At 41.8% G+C, this 15,918-nt stretch overlaps 1 protein-coding gene across 6 annotated transcripts in view; it reads right to left on the bottom strand.

The window, feature by feature from the left end:
• The window catches only part of Enox1 (ecto-NOX disulfide-thiol exchanger 1), a 557,275-nt gene that overhangs the window by 225,071 nt on the left and 316,286 nt on the right, over positions 1 to 15,918 (bottom strand). The window contains exon 1 of one of the 6 annotated variants that reach the window (XM_055609751.1): positions 14,637 to 14,659. The exons of the other annotated variants lie outside the window; for them this stretch is intronic. The gene's annotated coding sequence lies outside the window, so the exon portion shown is untranslated. Of the gene's footprint in view, positions 1 to 14,636; positions 14,660 to 15,918 lie in introns of those variants that run through there. 6 annotated transcript variants of the gene reach the window in all.

Below are 15,918 nucleotides of genomic sequence, written 5' to 3'. Positions count from 1 at the left end.
CACAACCAGGAAAAGCAACCTACAGCTACCACCACATTTACGAGTTGCTGAGATGCAATGGGAAGATTCAGGGTAAGAGATGAGGTTGGACGCCCCTGTCCATCTACCTGTTCAAGCTGAAAGAGCACGGGGAGATTACAGTCTATTTGTCTGGCGGGTGTTTTTGTTTATATTCACCATGTCTTTCTCTCTTCCCTTTATTTTTCCTTGGTTGCTCTTCAGAGAACACCTTTCTAGACATGAGTGTTTTGAAATCCTGATCAGAATTGGTAGTGGGAAAGACGCGGGGAATAATGGAGATGCCAGCACTGATGTGACACATTCACAAACCCTATGAATTTCTAATGAAGGAACAATGTCCACAATTAGATTTGAAATGAGCTTTTCTTTGTGGGAGCTCTTACAGTAAGTGGACTGTGGGTGGATTTTACTTTATATTCTGTAAATGATATCAATGCAAAAACCACTCCAATTTAATAGAAAATAAAAGCAAATTGTTGATTGTCCACAGCTTTTCCCCCTCCAGATTTGCCAGAAGTGTGGCAGTTTTTAAAATTGTTTTCCATTTTATTTAAATGCCAGATATATGCGAACCCATTTAGCAGTAGAGAATGAGGCTTTAGTCATGACCTGAAACTATCCCTTCTCATGGTAGGGGGAAGGTTTTATTTGTCTGATTTGTTTTAAACTATAAAAATAAGGTGTAAATGTAGACCTCCGGGAAGAAAGATATTCAGCTTTGCCATTTGTAAACCTAGGCATCTCAAATGAATATAAGATAATTTGATAGCTGGGAACAAAAGACAGAAGAAAAAAAAAAAGCAATGGCTACCTAATTTGCACTCTGAGGCTGAAGCCTAATGCTCATCTTCAGATGGCATCAGTTTTAAAGACAGTCATGCATCCAAGTAGCTTCCTACCATGTTTATATGGTCTCCAAGGCCCTTTGGTGCCTCACTGCCTGTTACCTCTGCAAGCTCATGTCCTGTGACTTCTTCCTCTCACGAAGCAAAGGGCCTGTTAATCTCCTGTGAGACTGCCAGGCATGTTCTTGGCTTGGTGATGCTGCATTTGGTCCACCCACAAGGTCCTGCAGACCAGCCCTCTCCCTCCCACTCCCAGCAGCCCATTTCTGCTGACCCGACCCAAATCTTTGCTCCTGGACTGTCACTAGCCTCATCTGTAACTGCAAACCTGGCTACCTTCTATCTTTCTATAAACCTTACTTTATGGATTTCTCAGGATCTAAAGTTATATCACATAGAGATTCCCCTGGCAAGTTAGCCTTCAATGGGGATAGGCTTATTTTTAATCATTTAAAAATGTTTCTTTCTGCTACATTGTCACAAGCCAAAAACAGTACCTAATAGCATATACATAAACCCTCCCTCTCCCACACACTCAAATTCATTGAATAATCATGATGTCTGTGTGAATGAATATGCGTATGTTCACACATGCTGCATTTCTTAGATCTCTACTTTCCGTATTTTATCTTTTTATGGTGATGCCAGTGGCCTCACAGGCGCTGGAGGAAACGGGTTCTCCCAGGGGTTAGACTGTTTCTCCAGGCATCGTCTGGAACCGCTGTACAAATGTAAACCAATAGAACAGGAGCCCACCACCTCCCAAGCTACTTTTTTTGTTTTGGATTTCTTCGATGCTAAGCCACAGTTCTGCCCTTCATCATGCGGGGCCCAGGAACCAGTTCCTTACACGCAAATTTACTTAAGTTATCTTGCCTAGCCAATCCTAAACATAAGGGTTCTTGCCTAGTGTTCCTCTCAGTTCCTCTACTGATGTAGACATAGAGCTCCATGTCCCACTCTTCGTTCAAGCATGGCATGATGGGCCCTCTCATTTTGGGACCTTTCTCTCATTTTGGGACCTTTCTCTCATTTTGGGACAAGCCATCTTCAGAAGTCAGTCTCCTAATCTTCTGGCCTTGATAAGTGATAACCACATATTAATAATAAAAAAAACCTACCATTTAAAAATGCAAATATACAAACATATTGGGTGATTCACTTAAATAAATACAATTTGCTATATCTTCAAGGAATATGAAATGTAATCACCAGAAGTTACAGCTTGCTGCATCCACAAGAAATAAGATGACTCTGACATTTTAAAGATTTGTGAGTCATTTAGCCTCTCTCTCACTCAGCCCTGAGATTAATTTATGCACTTTTTTGTGCTTATTACTGTTGACTTAAAAAAAAAAAAAAGGGTATCATTAACTCAAAGCAATAGCCATGATTCTTTCATTCGGCCACACAGGAATAATTAATCCCTTAAAACAAATATGCTGTAGACTTTGAATGATGTAACTATGTAGGTTTGTCAATTGTAGTCAATGTTCCACTTTGCTGGGAGTATTAATGGAGAGGGTGTGTTAACGCATTCTGAGTACAGGAAGTATATTGGAAATTCCTTTACCTTCTGCTCAGTATCACTATGAACTTAAAATAAGTTCTTGAAAAATAAGATCTTGAAAAATAAGGTCTTGAAAAATAAGATCTTAAAAGGAAAAGTAAGAAAATATATTCATACCTGTATTTTTTTTCATTTTCTTGATATACAAGAAAAGAATAAATACTGCCCCCCACTTTCCTAAACGCTAGCTAGCTTTAAAAGTAAAGATGGAACATTTCCACGCCTTGGAGCACTCAGTGAGTTTTTCAACACATTATAAAACAGTTGTTCCTCTTTCATTCCAAAACCGTGGTTCATGCTGTTCCATGGCCCATTGGTCAGATGCCTCACTGTTCTCTGTTGGCACACACTTCCAGCTGGGCTAAGCTAGGCCTGAGAGGAGCACAGCAGTCAGAGAAGCTGAAGCTGGGAAAATGACCTTTGATATACTCTAATAAGCGCACTCTAAGGAATGTGCTGGGTGGTTACCCATTATAAGTAACTGGTAAGGACAAAGGCCGGAGGCGGAGGCTTAAGTCTGAGTAAAGTAAGATTTGTCGAGAAAGACATGAAGATGTCTGAGGAATGGCCAAGGCAGCCTCCAGGATGAACTGGAAGGAGGTTCAGCCTCTCAGCTGCTAAGCTTGGCACTAGACCCTTCACAGGGACTTGACAGCCCAGGCAGCTGTCTCCATGAGGTTGGGTGAATGCCTGCTGACTCAGGCTACAGAGCCACTGCCAAGGTGGCCACTCTGTGACAGCCACACATTCTGTAATAGAAATGCCAGTCCCCACTCTAGGCATTAGTAACAATGCAAGAATAATTTTTCTGTTACCATCAGAGAGGTTTTGCAAGAGTTTCCAGGCTCTAGGAAACCTGCTTTTCAGGAACTAACACAAAAGTTTAGAATTTTTATCAAAGGAGAATGGAGCTCTTGCCACGCCTTCAGCTTTCCTTTAGGCTGCTGGTACTCACAGCAGCCACCCTGTGTGTACCTGCTACTTTCCCATGCCTCCCTCCTTTCTGGCTCACATCAAGGCCCACCTTCTCGGAGGCTCCTTACATGATCAATTCTTGCCCCTCTAACTCCAGCATCCCCTCAGGTATGGGACTTAAGAGGGAACAGAAAAACATTATTTTAATTTTTAATAGTCAAATTTGCTCTGAGCCATGTGAAATTGATGTTTCTGTGGATTTAAAAACTAGTCAAATATTAGCACTTTCATATGGTTCAATCTAGCATATGATAGAAAGAAATACATTTTAAAAAGGAGGACTTCACCTGTATTATTGTATAAGATGAGATTAAAATGGGTAATTTAATAGATGAATGTACCAATAAGTAAATATATACTTTGACTATACAGCTGTAGTGAAATTATTAAGCTTATATCTACCACTAAAACTGAACAAGGGCATTCTGGCAACCAGTGTTCTATGTATCTGTCATATGTCCCAGTTTGCATTCATGGTCATTTGGGGTGGGAGGGATCTCGGTATTTGTGTCTCTCTTCAGGTGGTTTTCAAAGCATTAAGAGGCAAGAAGCTACAGCAACCTCTTAGCATAACCGCCAACAGGTAGCTGACGGGCTAGTTGTAAGGATTTGACTGGTGGGTTGTGGGGTCGTGGTGATGCCATCTTACCAGAGAACATCATTTTCCTTCATGGTCACTGGAAAATGTAAAGCTAATGGACCATGCAGCCGAGTATGCCATTCTGGCCAGAAAGTCCATAATGTGGAGCAGAGTCCACATAGGAGGGAGAAGCCACCTCACTGTTGTTCCACATTATAGGAAAGAGCTGTTTGTTGGGCAGATTATGGGCTGGCCATTTGGGCTCATTCTATTTTGTAGCACAATGGGCACAACCCTTTGCTTCCCAGTAACAGCTGACAGCACTATCAATGGGTGAGAAAAGGGTGTGGGAAAGCCATCTCCTTAGGTATATCACTTGTCCCTTCTGCCTTCATTGCAACCAGCTTTAAGGTCCTTTCAATACCATCCAAGACTTTAAAACTATATGACGAAGGTTATGTTTCCAATTCTTGAGAAACTAAACTGAATTAACTTCCTATACATCTTATTCCAGTTTAAAAAGAACATATAATACACTCACCTGGTATTATACTGAGAGGGCTTTTGCCACCTTTGAAAAGATAGTCATTAAGAAATTAAATCCTGCATACTCATCAGTTTTTACTTCCCCATACAGAATGGTGGGTCTTAAGACACAGATGGTCAGTCATGGATGTTAAGCCACAGTCACGGATATTAAGATAAGCAATATTAAAGAAAATTATTTGTTGTAGAAGCGTATGGCTGAAGAGAGAAGGAAGACATTATTCTTATCTGTGGCTCAAGGAAGAAGCCCAGAGCTGCAGAATCTGACAAATTCTCGAGAGATACAAAGTCCTTAGTGAGAAGAGACAAGAGAGGTGGGCAGGTACTCGGGGCAGGGACCAGGACCTGTGAGACTGGGAGAGTGCTCTGCAGGCTCCTGAAAGAAGTGCCCTGCCTCGCTGCTGTGCTACACTTTAGCGAGCATACCCAGAGAATGCTTTCTCTGCCTGTGCATAACTACAATGGTAGGTTTATTTTTAAAAAATGTTGTTTTATTCTTCAAAAATGTTGCTTTCTGGAAAATGTCAAGGGATTTAAATCCATGCATGCTAAATACAATGTTTTCCTATATAAAAATGCTGGTTTATCAACTGGAAAACTGAAGTACACCTCTTTAAGGAAGATGGCTCTGCAAGATTAAGGGAGCCTTGGCAACATAAGCATGTACTTACGAACTCATGAAATGCTAAAACTAGGGTTTACTGTTCACAGAGTAAAGAAGATCACTGTAGTAGAAGGAAAATAAAGCATGCTTTTATAGCAAGAAAAGGAATCTCAGAATTCATTAACCAAGAGACCAAAACAATACACAAAATATTACGGTATGTTTTAAGAGAGCTTTAAATAAAGTCACAGGGGACAGATTGATAGCACTCATTAAATCAGGACAGCAATGGCGGCAGTGTTCATAACCTTGGTGACAGGGAAGAAAGTATATAACAGACTTCGTATTGACTGGCTGCAAAAAAGTCAATGACAGGAGGGAGACTGGGCTCTTAGAGCAAAGATGCTCTCCAACCTTGAGTTACTGACGGTGAAGACAGACAGACAGACAACATTGCTCCTACTCAGATCCAAAGCGAGGCCTTAATGAAAGGCCTTCGGGCAGTTCCGAGCAGGATGTGTGCTGTGAACACAAACCAGCTCCACTGAGTTTAGGAGAGGCTGTGAAATAAACATTTAATTACGGAATGAAGTGACCACATACAGAACAGAGTCGGCGTGCTATTACAGAGAGGAGGCTTACTTGCAGGAGCGCCTCTGCTACGTTTGGACTCCGAAAGCGTGAGTGGTGGGTGGCAGGGAAGTAAGTGCTGTCACAGCTTGCGGAAATGATTCTTCGGGGAACAACTCAGGTGCGGGAGACCTAAGTCCAGGGAGGTTATTGCTCCAAAACACTGAAAGATTTTAAGTGCTGGAGGCATGGTTCACTGGTTAAGAGCACTTCTGCTCTTCCAGAGGGCTAGAGTTAGGTACTTTTTTTTTCTTACAAAACTAATTTTATTCAGCATATTTTTAGTTTTTTTTTATATAATTTATTCATTTTATATCCCGATTGTATCTCCCTTATCTCCTCCTGTAGACCACAGAAAGGGGGAGCCCTTTTCTCTTAACTCCTTCCCCCTTCCATCAGGAGGCTCAAAACTACCTGTAACTCCAGCTTTAGGGACTATGATTTCTCCTAGCCTCCGTGGACACCCATATAACTGTGGTGCATTCGCACATACATGCACACACATGCATACACACACACACACACACACACACACACACACACACACACACCATGAAAATCAAAAAAGTTTTAACAGGAAGAATAAGGGGAAAACAGCAACATTTTCAGTTAAAAACATTACTAATAAGCAGATGACAATACCGTTCTACTCTCATTTTGTGAGTGTCCCCTACAGTGAAATCACCTGGACATTAGGAACGTAGAATAAACAAGGTAAGTATGGAATTTCAGCCCGAGGTAAAGTGGAAACCCTGAGGTGGGGTCATTTAATCAACTACTCTCAGAAAAACAAGTGTGAGTCTGGCCCCAACACCGACACGACTTGATAAAGTCGTTCTCCAGTGAAAATTTGAATTTTTTAGCTTGAGCAGCCCTGGAAAACGAACTACAGTGACTATTAGAATTTCACAGCCCTGCTGCCAGGTTTAGATGACCACTTACTTACTGGGGAAAATGGTCAACTATGAGAGCGGTTTCCACACATTAGAAGGAGAATGGAGCAAATGATGGTCTATTGCAGTTAAGCAATACTCCAAAAGGGACGGAGGATCATACGGAGGAAAACTCATGTGGCGTGCTATAGAGAATTTGCACCTTGGGTTGTCTGGAGTTCGCAGAGCTAAGGATGAAATGGTGAGAAACTCTGCTGAACGCAGGGGCCACGCTAGGAAGCACTACCTCCTCAGCTGGCGGGGTGCCTGACAGAGCATCTCAGATCGGGAGCGGCAGGACAAAATTGGCAATTTAAAGCAATAATTTCTATATCAGAGTGGAAGGTAAGCTCCACGGGGAAAGAAGCCCACCCTGGGCTCCCATTCAGTGGAATTTACTAGAAACAAGAGCAGATGGGGCAGTAGCAGGGGAGATAGAGACAGGAGAAGGTCCTGAGAGGTTTCTGGGGTTTGCACAGGTGATACAAGTGAGCAACTGGACCGCACAGGTGACAGGAAGAAGTGGCAGGTGTGAGGCGGGCACCAGAAGGCAACGGTCAAAAGCTCTTCCGAGGTTTCGGCTCAGGGGAATGTGGCAGAAACGGCATACTTCAGGCCAGGGACAGAGAGAGGACCCATTTAGCCCAGGAGGAATGCACGGGCACTCTACAGATGCGTCTGTCTTGAGCCGATGGAGTCTAAGAGGACCTGCATGCTTTCGGGGGTGGGGGTGGGGGTGGGGGTCTGGGGACCGCTTGCTTCGCACTGTAGGAATGCTGCAGACGTGCCGTTTGTCGCACAGTGCTGTTCTACCTCTGCTGGACGTGGCTCCACCCAGGTGGGTCTCCACCCATAATTACGACTGTTTCCACCTCGGAAAATCTTGCTTTTCTGTGTCTCATGTGAGGATCAAGAATTCTAAACAACAGCTCTGAAGTCTGATGATGAGTATCAGGATCTGATAGCCAGGAGGACTAGTTTTATAGCCAGTGGGGAATGTAAAAAAAAAAAAAAAAAACAATAACGCTTTTTTTTTTTTTTTTTAATAGAATGAAGTTTGATTGACACTCAGTATACAGTTGGGTTGGATGTTTTCTAAGACGGCCTTCGTAACTCTGGGCCTCATGGGTCCATGCGTGTGATGCAGCATTCCTGGGTTTGTGCCTTGTAGACAGAGTGATGACTGAAGTCACTGGAAAGACCTGATGGACATTTTCTTGTATTTCTTACACTTTTGGAGCTTTCTTTCGGCGAGTTATTCTTTTGTTGTTGATTTTTTTAAAAATTATTTTTAATTAATGTGTGTGTGGGGGGGGAGGGCATGTGTGTGTGTATGACTGTGTATGTGACAGAGTATGCACCTTTGGTGTACAGGAGCCCACAGTGGCCAGAAGAGGTCACTGGATCTCCTAGAACTTGAGTTACTGAAGATTGGGGGCCACCACGTGGGATCTTAATTCTTTCTTAAGCTCCATGATTTTCTTTATATAAATGCATCGTTTTTTTCTATGAACTTTTCTCTCAGTATTTCCACCACAAATTGCAAATTTATTTGAAATATTATGAGATATTATTTATAATATTTACTTTTATAACTAAACTGTATGGTTCTCAAGTGTGAACTATATAGAAAGAGAGAAATAACAATGTCCTGTCCTAATGCCAAAAGGCTGGACAACGCTTCAAAATGGCTTAACTGTAATAAAAGTCACTAAGTATCATTTCTTGGAGGTACAAGTGATTATTATAATTACAAAGTAATGAAGATATTAAATATAAAGTTGAATTATTGGAATGACAGGACACTACGTTCTGATTGAAGTAGAATTTGACTAAAGAGAAAATGTGCTTCAATTGATGTTATCAAGCAGACACTGAAAACGGTAGTGAGACAAAATGATAGGATATGTGCTTTGATAGGACACGCCAAGAAGGCTACATACACAGTGATATTTTTACCAAAACTGCACCCTCTTAATCTAATCATCAGAGGGTATCAGCTAAATCAAAGGCATTTTACAAAATTAACCAACCAGTACTCTTAAGATTTCTCTCTCAGTCAGGAAAGACAAAGCCAGACTGAGAGCTGTGCTGTCTGCTTATGCTAATTTTGATGTATTCGGACTATCATTCTAAGATCAGTAATCATTACATAGTGCTGGATGTATAAAGTTTAGGCTTAAGAAATAGAAATGACTCCATATTCCACCCAAAACATTCACTAGCGCCTATAATGCACAGTTGCGTTTGTATCATTTGCAAATTCTCTCTGGTAGTTAGCACCACAAAAGGATGCTCTGCTAACTGGAGGCTCCAGTGAACACACTAGGAATTATATTGGGCTCAACTTAAATTTATGTCTACCATTTTTTTACAACGGTTTTATGTTTTCCTAAGTCAGTATTCTATTCAGTGGTTTTTAGAATGATCACAGTTGCATCCATTGTTCAGTCAGAAACAGTGACTGTCAGATGACACACAAAGACAAAGGAGATACAGAAAAAGGAAGCAGGGTGGCCCTTAGCCTATTCACTAAGAGGGGTGACTGCTATATGCTCCAGGCGAGAGTGAGCAGCCTGCTTCTGAGTAGATTTTAATTTTTAATGCAGTGGAACTGGTCAGATGGAGCTTTTCCACCTGGAGGCCTGTCCTGACTCCTGTCTGCCCCAGGGCAGGACTATGGATCGGCTGTCCATGGTCAGCAATGTGGGATGTGTCTGTGTATATTGTCATCCAAAGGACCAGTAATAAAAGTTGAATGGCATCTCTTAATGAGATGGGGGGTCTCCCTTAGATATTTTTTGGGGGATGAGAAGAAACAGACAAGTAAGGGCATTTTAAAAGATAGAAAACAAAGAGAGATACTTATTTGTTTAAAATAAAATTCTAATAGATAAAGATCAGCATTACTACTTAATTAAAATTGGGTGAGGCAGGTATATTGGCCCAAATGATATGCTTATGATACAAATCCTTAGGCACAATGGAAAGATCTTTGGGGAAATAAAAATGCCAATATAAGGAGAGAACTGAACCAATCAGATCTCATAGTCTCTGCCCTTGGGGCTAAAGCGAGCTGAGAAGGCAGAGTATGATTGAGTCTCAGGTTCTTCACTGACCTCAGATTAGCTGGGTTTTAGTACAGCTAGGTCTCAGCTGTCCGAGAAAATGAAAACACATTTCAAAAGCTGCCTTTGAATTTTAAAAATATTCAATATTTCCAGTATTGTTTACTGAAAAAGGTCAACAGTAGAGTTTATGCATCGAAGAACCTAATCTAAAAATTTTTTAAAAAGCACCACCAGGGTTGTCCTATGATATATGCTGAGGGCATATTAAAGACACAATTCCACAGTCAGGAATATTATCTTTCAATGAATGTTATTAAAAGAACTTCATGTACTCACTGCTGACAGGGAGGAGAGGCAGTGGTGACCTTGTATTCTGTCTGGATACAGTGGTATACTGAAGGACGCCCAACCCCCACACAAACCACACCCTCTATAAGCACCTTTTAGTCAATCTAGGTAAAAGGAAAACAGATACATTTAAACAAAGATGATATAAAATATCAGGTCCACATACAATATTTTTGGTTTTTTGGGAAGTGTGTCTTTGACATTTGTGAGTGATCCTTCCTTCCTTCCTTCCTTCCTTCCTTCCTTCCTTCCTTCCATCCTTCCTTCCTTCTTTCCCTCTCTCCCTCCCTCCCTCCCTCCCTCTTTCTTTCTTCTTCTTTTTCTCCAGTTCTGGAATTGCCACAACATTCCCATGAGCAAGTCAAAGTTGTAGCATGTGGCTTCCTTCAAATAAGATTTGTGTTAAACCTTATAGATATCATTAAATATCAGTAAGGCAGATTTTATTATTAACTAAACCAGAAACAATACATAATACATACAGATTTTATGACAGTGAGAGGAGTTATTAATTTTATACTTGTTGTATAAAGTAAAACCACTTCTTAGGAATATGTCCATCCTTATAAACATACTTTAGAAATCCATGAAGTTTGCTCCAAGATTTTGACTAGAACATAGAAGTCCTTTTGTCATTTAGAAAAAATTCTTCTCCATAAAAGGCAACTTTCTTGATAACTTTGTCATTTACATAGAAACCCAAATGGCTATTTTAGTAAGTTTTAATACATGTTTGGTTCTGCACGTCAAATTTACACATTTACCTGTTTCATACAATGCAAAGTAAATGTGATTTTAAAAAAAATGAAATTCTTCCCTGCTCAATTACTTCATATATATAGAAATACATGGCTGGCTTTATATTACATTTTCATATTAAAAATAAGAATATAAAGCTTTAAGTCTTCAGGAATTTTCAGAAGACACTTTTATTGATGAACCTTCTGGAAGCTCAGAGCCTTTCTATTAAAAGAGCTGGTGCTGACACAATCCGGTTCAGCCCAGCAGTATATACAGAACTCCAGGGCAGTTTCCACTGTGCAGGTGATGTGAGGTCTACCAGGCGCCATGCACTTGCCCTGTAGATACACTGAGTTGGAGAACAGCTGTATATAACTGGCTGTAATATCCTGGAGATAAGTGCTATCTCCTGGTGCTATGATTAAGCTACTCTCCAAGCACAGGACAAAGAACGAGGCATGGCATAGAAAGGGTAGGAACCAAGCAGAGGAGACACGTGAACAAAGTCTTAAAGGATGGATGGGATTAAACTAGCCTGAAGAGGCATCCCAAGTAGAGATAACAAATCAGCTTATCGATGCCAAGCTTTTCAAATTCCACGTTTAAAACTGATTTACCTCTGGGGCTAAGGAGATGGTTCCCTCCATCCTCACTTAAGCATGAGGATATGAGTTTAGTCCTCTAGAGAACATGCAAAAGCCCAGTAATAGCCATATGTGCCTGAAATTTCCATATTAGAAAGTGAAGACAGGCAGAACTCTGGGGCTCTCTGGCCAGCTAGTGTTGCAGAATTGGTAAAGGCTCCAGGCTCAGTGAGAGACCTTGCCTCGAAATACAAGTAGCGAGTTGAGAATTGAAGTAGACACATAATATTCACCTCCAGTTTCAACATACAGGTACACATATATGTATGGGCTGCACATGAACACACACACACACACACACACACACACACACACACAAAGTGTTTTACTTCTTAAAAATGTTTAGGTTTGCATTGTTTAGCAAGAGGAAAAAAAAATCTCAAACCAGATGAATTCTTTTGGACCAGACTCACGAACTTGGGATGTTTAGGAATCTTGGTGTGAAGGAGCAAAGGACACAGAGAGCCTCTGCGTTGCCAAAGCTGAGGAGCATCAGCCCAGGGTGCCTGTGAATAAGGAGTGTTACTTTTGTACTGAGAAGGGCATGGTACAACTGCATCTTTCCCCAGTCTTCTTAAGAAGTCACGTGTGCTGGGGGAAGGGGAGGAAAGAGGTCCCAAGAGGCAATCAGCTCTAGGGACCTGGAAGATTGTAATCAGTACTTGGATCTGCCACAGGAAGGAAGAGGAAACTGTCATCTTTGTTCCACACCTTAGTCACCCACCTAGGAGTGGTCATGAAGACTGGCTGCTGACCTCACATCTGCATTGTGCCCCTCTTCTGCCACAGGGACCAAGAAGGATGAGACAAGATCCTACCCAGAGAGGGAACAGTCAGCAGGAGAGCTCTTTGCTTTCTCTGGAGTTCTAGACAAAGGCAGGAGTGACAGTGGTCCTCTGGCTCTCCTGATACAGCGAGGACAGACAGTGTCCCGCCGTTGGGGGCACACAATACAACCAAAGCTTTTGAGAAGCGTTAGGACTGAATAGCAATTGACGGTAGCATCATTTGGCTCGTTCACAGTCCTTAACATGAAGTTCACTCATACCTGATAGTACTTAAAGGGATGTAAGACAGATAAATGTAGGAAGTGTTGGGATTGTCAGTTACTGCCGTCAAATAATCTGCATGCAGAGAAGCTGGTAGGAGGAAAGATAGGGGGACTTGCCTTGGTGACTTAACTTCTTTCCTCTCTAAATTAAAGACGATAACTGTTAGACCGAGGCCTGCTGCTTGTCTTCCCTGAGTGTTTGGTTCTAGGTAGGTTCCAAGGGCTTTCCTAAGCCCAAGAGATTTGGACCAGTCCTCCAGTTATTGTTGGCTCCTGACTCACTGTGTGACCTTGGGCTGGTCACACTGGGAAACAAAGTTTGCATTAAACACTTCAAGGATGTTTATTAAAACATTCTTTGATTCTAGAAAAGGGAATTGTGTTTGAAGGAGGTGATTTATTCCTTCTGAGTTGTGCATACTTGATTTTTGCCTTTCAGAGTTATGGAGGTTACAACCATGACCCTCCTACTGTCAAAATGGAGGCCATGGTCCAGGAAGGCAGCCTGAGGAACGATTTCAGATTGTGGGGCTTGGAAAGCAATGGGCACGAATGCAGCCATTGGTGCTGGTTCTATTTCCAGTGAGGGGCTGGAAGAACTGGGCATTTCTAAAGGCCACATTTGCCTAAGGTGTGAAAGTCTGTCCCAGGGGTATGAAAAAGCAGCAGGGAAGAAGTAGCAGACTCTCCTGTCTTCTGTCTTCTTTCTCCTCTTGGGATTGTCTAGACTTTTGGGGTTGACACAAGGTTCATGAGACCCTTGCAGACAGCAATTCATTCCCCATTGAAAGCAGGAGTCTGGGTTTGGCAAGCATCCCTAGGTCTCAAGCATACGAGAGCACAAGTCAGCTCTAAGCCTGTAACAGTGGCTTACAGGAGCCCAGGAGCTGCCTGGCAGTGAGCCAAGAATGCAATGCTATTTATGAGTGACATGAAGTAATTTGTTTAGAACATTTATTTATTTATTTATTTGGGTAATTGATGTTAAAAAATAAAAATAAAAGCAAGGCAAATGAAAGTCACTTGAGGGCGTGTGATTTTCAAAGTACAATATTAAGCTGTGTTTATGCCATTTTCGTAAAAGCTATAAAGCATCCTTCTTGAAGCTAGCAATCAGTAGTTTTAGTTGTGGAAAGAACCATGCACAGATATAAAAAAGTTTGGCCCAGGCTCTGAATCCTGACAGTCCTCCTTAGAGAGAAATTTCCACAATGGATGTTTCAATTAAGACAGTGATATTTATTGAAAGGTAAAGCATAAATGCATAGCCACTTGGAACATTATTGAACAAATGTAATTTATGTTGCCGTTGGAGCACTGAGTTTTAACACTGCTTTGATTTTATCAGCATTTGTCAATTAATCAACGTGAACCTTGTAAAACATGTTCTCCTATTAGCGGGAACAGGCAACTGCTTGAAGACATTGAAGAAAAGGTCATTTAATAATTTGCTAATTGTGCAAAGAAAGATTTAATTTTTTTTTAAAGGTAAGATTCCCATTCCTATTGTATCTAGATGGGATTCACTCTAAACTTAACCCTGGCGGTCTAAATGCGGTCAGTGTTTCTTTGTTTCTTATCTTCTTCTTAAATACAAGAGAAAGATATAAATTAATTCAAGATTTTAAGATTTATTTTAAGAGCCTCGCTCAACATCTTTGCCAGTTCAGAGTTACAAGATTTCAGGAGATGAAAACAAACAAATGAACCCAGTTTCATCTGGTAGAAAAGTGAGGAAGACTAAAAGAAAGAAGCAGAAGAAACAATAAAGGGAGAGTACCAAAAGCCACACAGTGGCAGGAGTTTGCTATCTTTGTGTTGGTTTCCCAGTTCATTCTGCATTCCTGTAGAAGAGACGTGAGCCCCCGCCACCCCCTGTCTGTTTGGGCTGCTAGTTTCTTCTCAGTTCAGCAAGTGAGAAGGCAGCAGAGTGGAGCCTTCTCTTCAGTAACCATGCATCAGCCTACTTGTCAACTCTCCTGGCAACAGAGAAAGCACTTGAATTTGGATCCCAACATCACCAAGGAGCATTCCACAGGCATCCACAGGACATGACTGAGTTTCGAATGTCAACGTACCTTGGAGAGCAGTCTCTGCAGTGGTGTCTGCAGGGCTGAACCGGGAGACCCGCACCATCCTAGGAGTTTAAGTGGAGCTTAAGATGCCATCACATAACTTAAGGTGCTGCTAGAGGAGGGATTTCAGGCAGAGACGAAGCCTGCTGCATGGAGATGGGTCTGGCAGGACCCAGGCTCTGCAAAGCGCTTTGCTTGGTTAGAGCCCTTTTTATAAGAGTCTAAAAGCCCAGGTTCTCTCTGCCTGCTCAAACTGGCTCATCTGTCCTTCCCATTCCATTCGTTCTCAGTTCCAAATAAGTCACTATTTCAGGCACACTTTCCTAAGCAGATGCAAACAGGCTTTCCCAAGGCCAGGCCCCCTTAGGCAAACTAGGTTTCTTGGAAAAGGGTCAAGAATCATCAAACAAAACACGTCAAGGAACAAGGCCCTGGTTTCTCGTGACAGTGTCGGACATGCAGGCAAACAGGTTATTTGTAGACACTGGTTGGCAGTAGCGTCCTGTTGTGTGTGAAGTGGCCAGGGCCTGGAGCCGACTCTTGATTATGATCGGGACAAATGAAGCTATTTTTAAAATAAGAATTATTCTCACAAGACAATGCATGGAATTTTTCCTCTTCTAGTGGCAGCCCTAACGCAAACTACCAGCCAAACTCAAATTTCTTTTTTTTTTCTTAAACTCTAATTTCTTAATAAAATTATCATAAAAGAAGATGTCTAAGAGAAAATAAAATGACTGTTTCTAGCAAACATGGAATATTTCCAAGAGGGGTGTCCCCTCCACTGGATCACAGAGAGAAAGTTTAGTTTACAATCTTTTAATGTCTGTTCGCATTAACCTCAGCTTTGATGAACTCACCTCCACACACTCGGATCCTCCTCAGCACAGGAGACAAGAGGGAAGTACAAAGGTGGAAAGGGAGGCCTCTTACATAACAGCTGTTCCCTGGCAGGAGCTGTTTCTATCTAAAGTGTATATTACCATATTAAGAAACTGCGGGGCGGGGGGATGGGTATGTTTGTTTCCCTGACATTTTCAAATACATACGGCAAATAAATGTGTGTGCTTGAACGCAAATGGTTCCTTTGTCTTAGAGGGGCTCGTCATTTACAATAGCAGTGTCTGACGCATTCAGAGCTTGCTTAGGGTACCACTGGCCTTCAACACAGTCATGGCAGGTTAGGCAGCTTTGCAGCCTCGTACACAGCGATCCTTGATCATCTTTACTTAAAAGCCAGTGTGGACTGATGAGGAAGCTTAGCATTCTCCTGGAGTTTCAGCCT

Source organism: Psammomys obesus, unplaced genomic scaffold (assembly GCF_907164565.1).
Source record: "Psammomys obesus unplaced genomic scaffold, mPsaObe1.curated_primary_1811, whole genome shotgun sequence".
NCBI classification, from domain to species: Eukaryota; Metazoa; Chordata; class Mammalia; order Rodentia; family Muridae; genus Psammomys; species Psammomys obesus.
The sequence above is the reverse complement of the archived record's forward strand: the minus strand, read 5'-3'. Positions and strand labels throughout refer to the sequence as shown.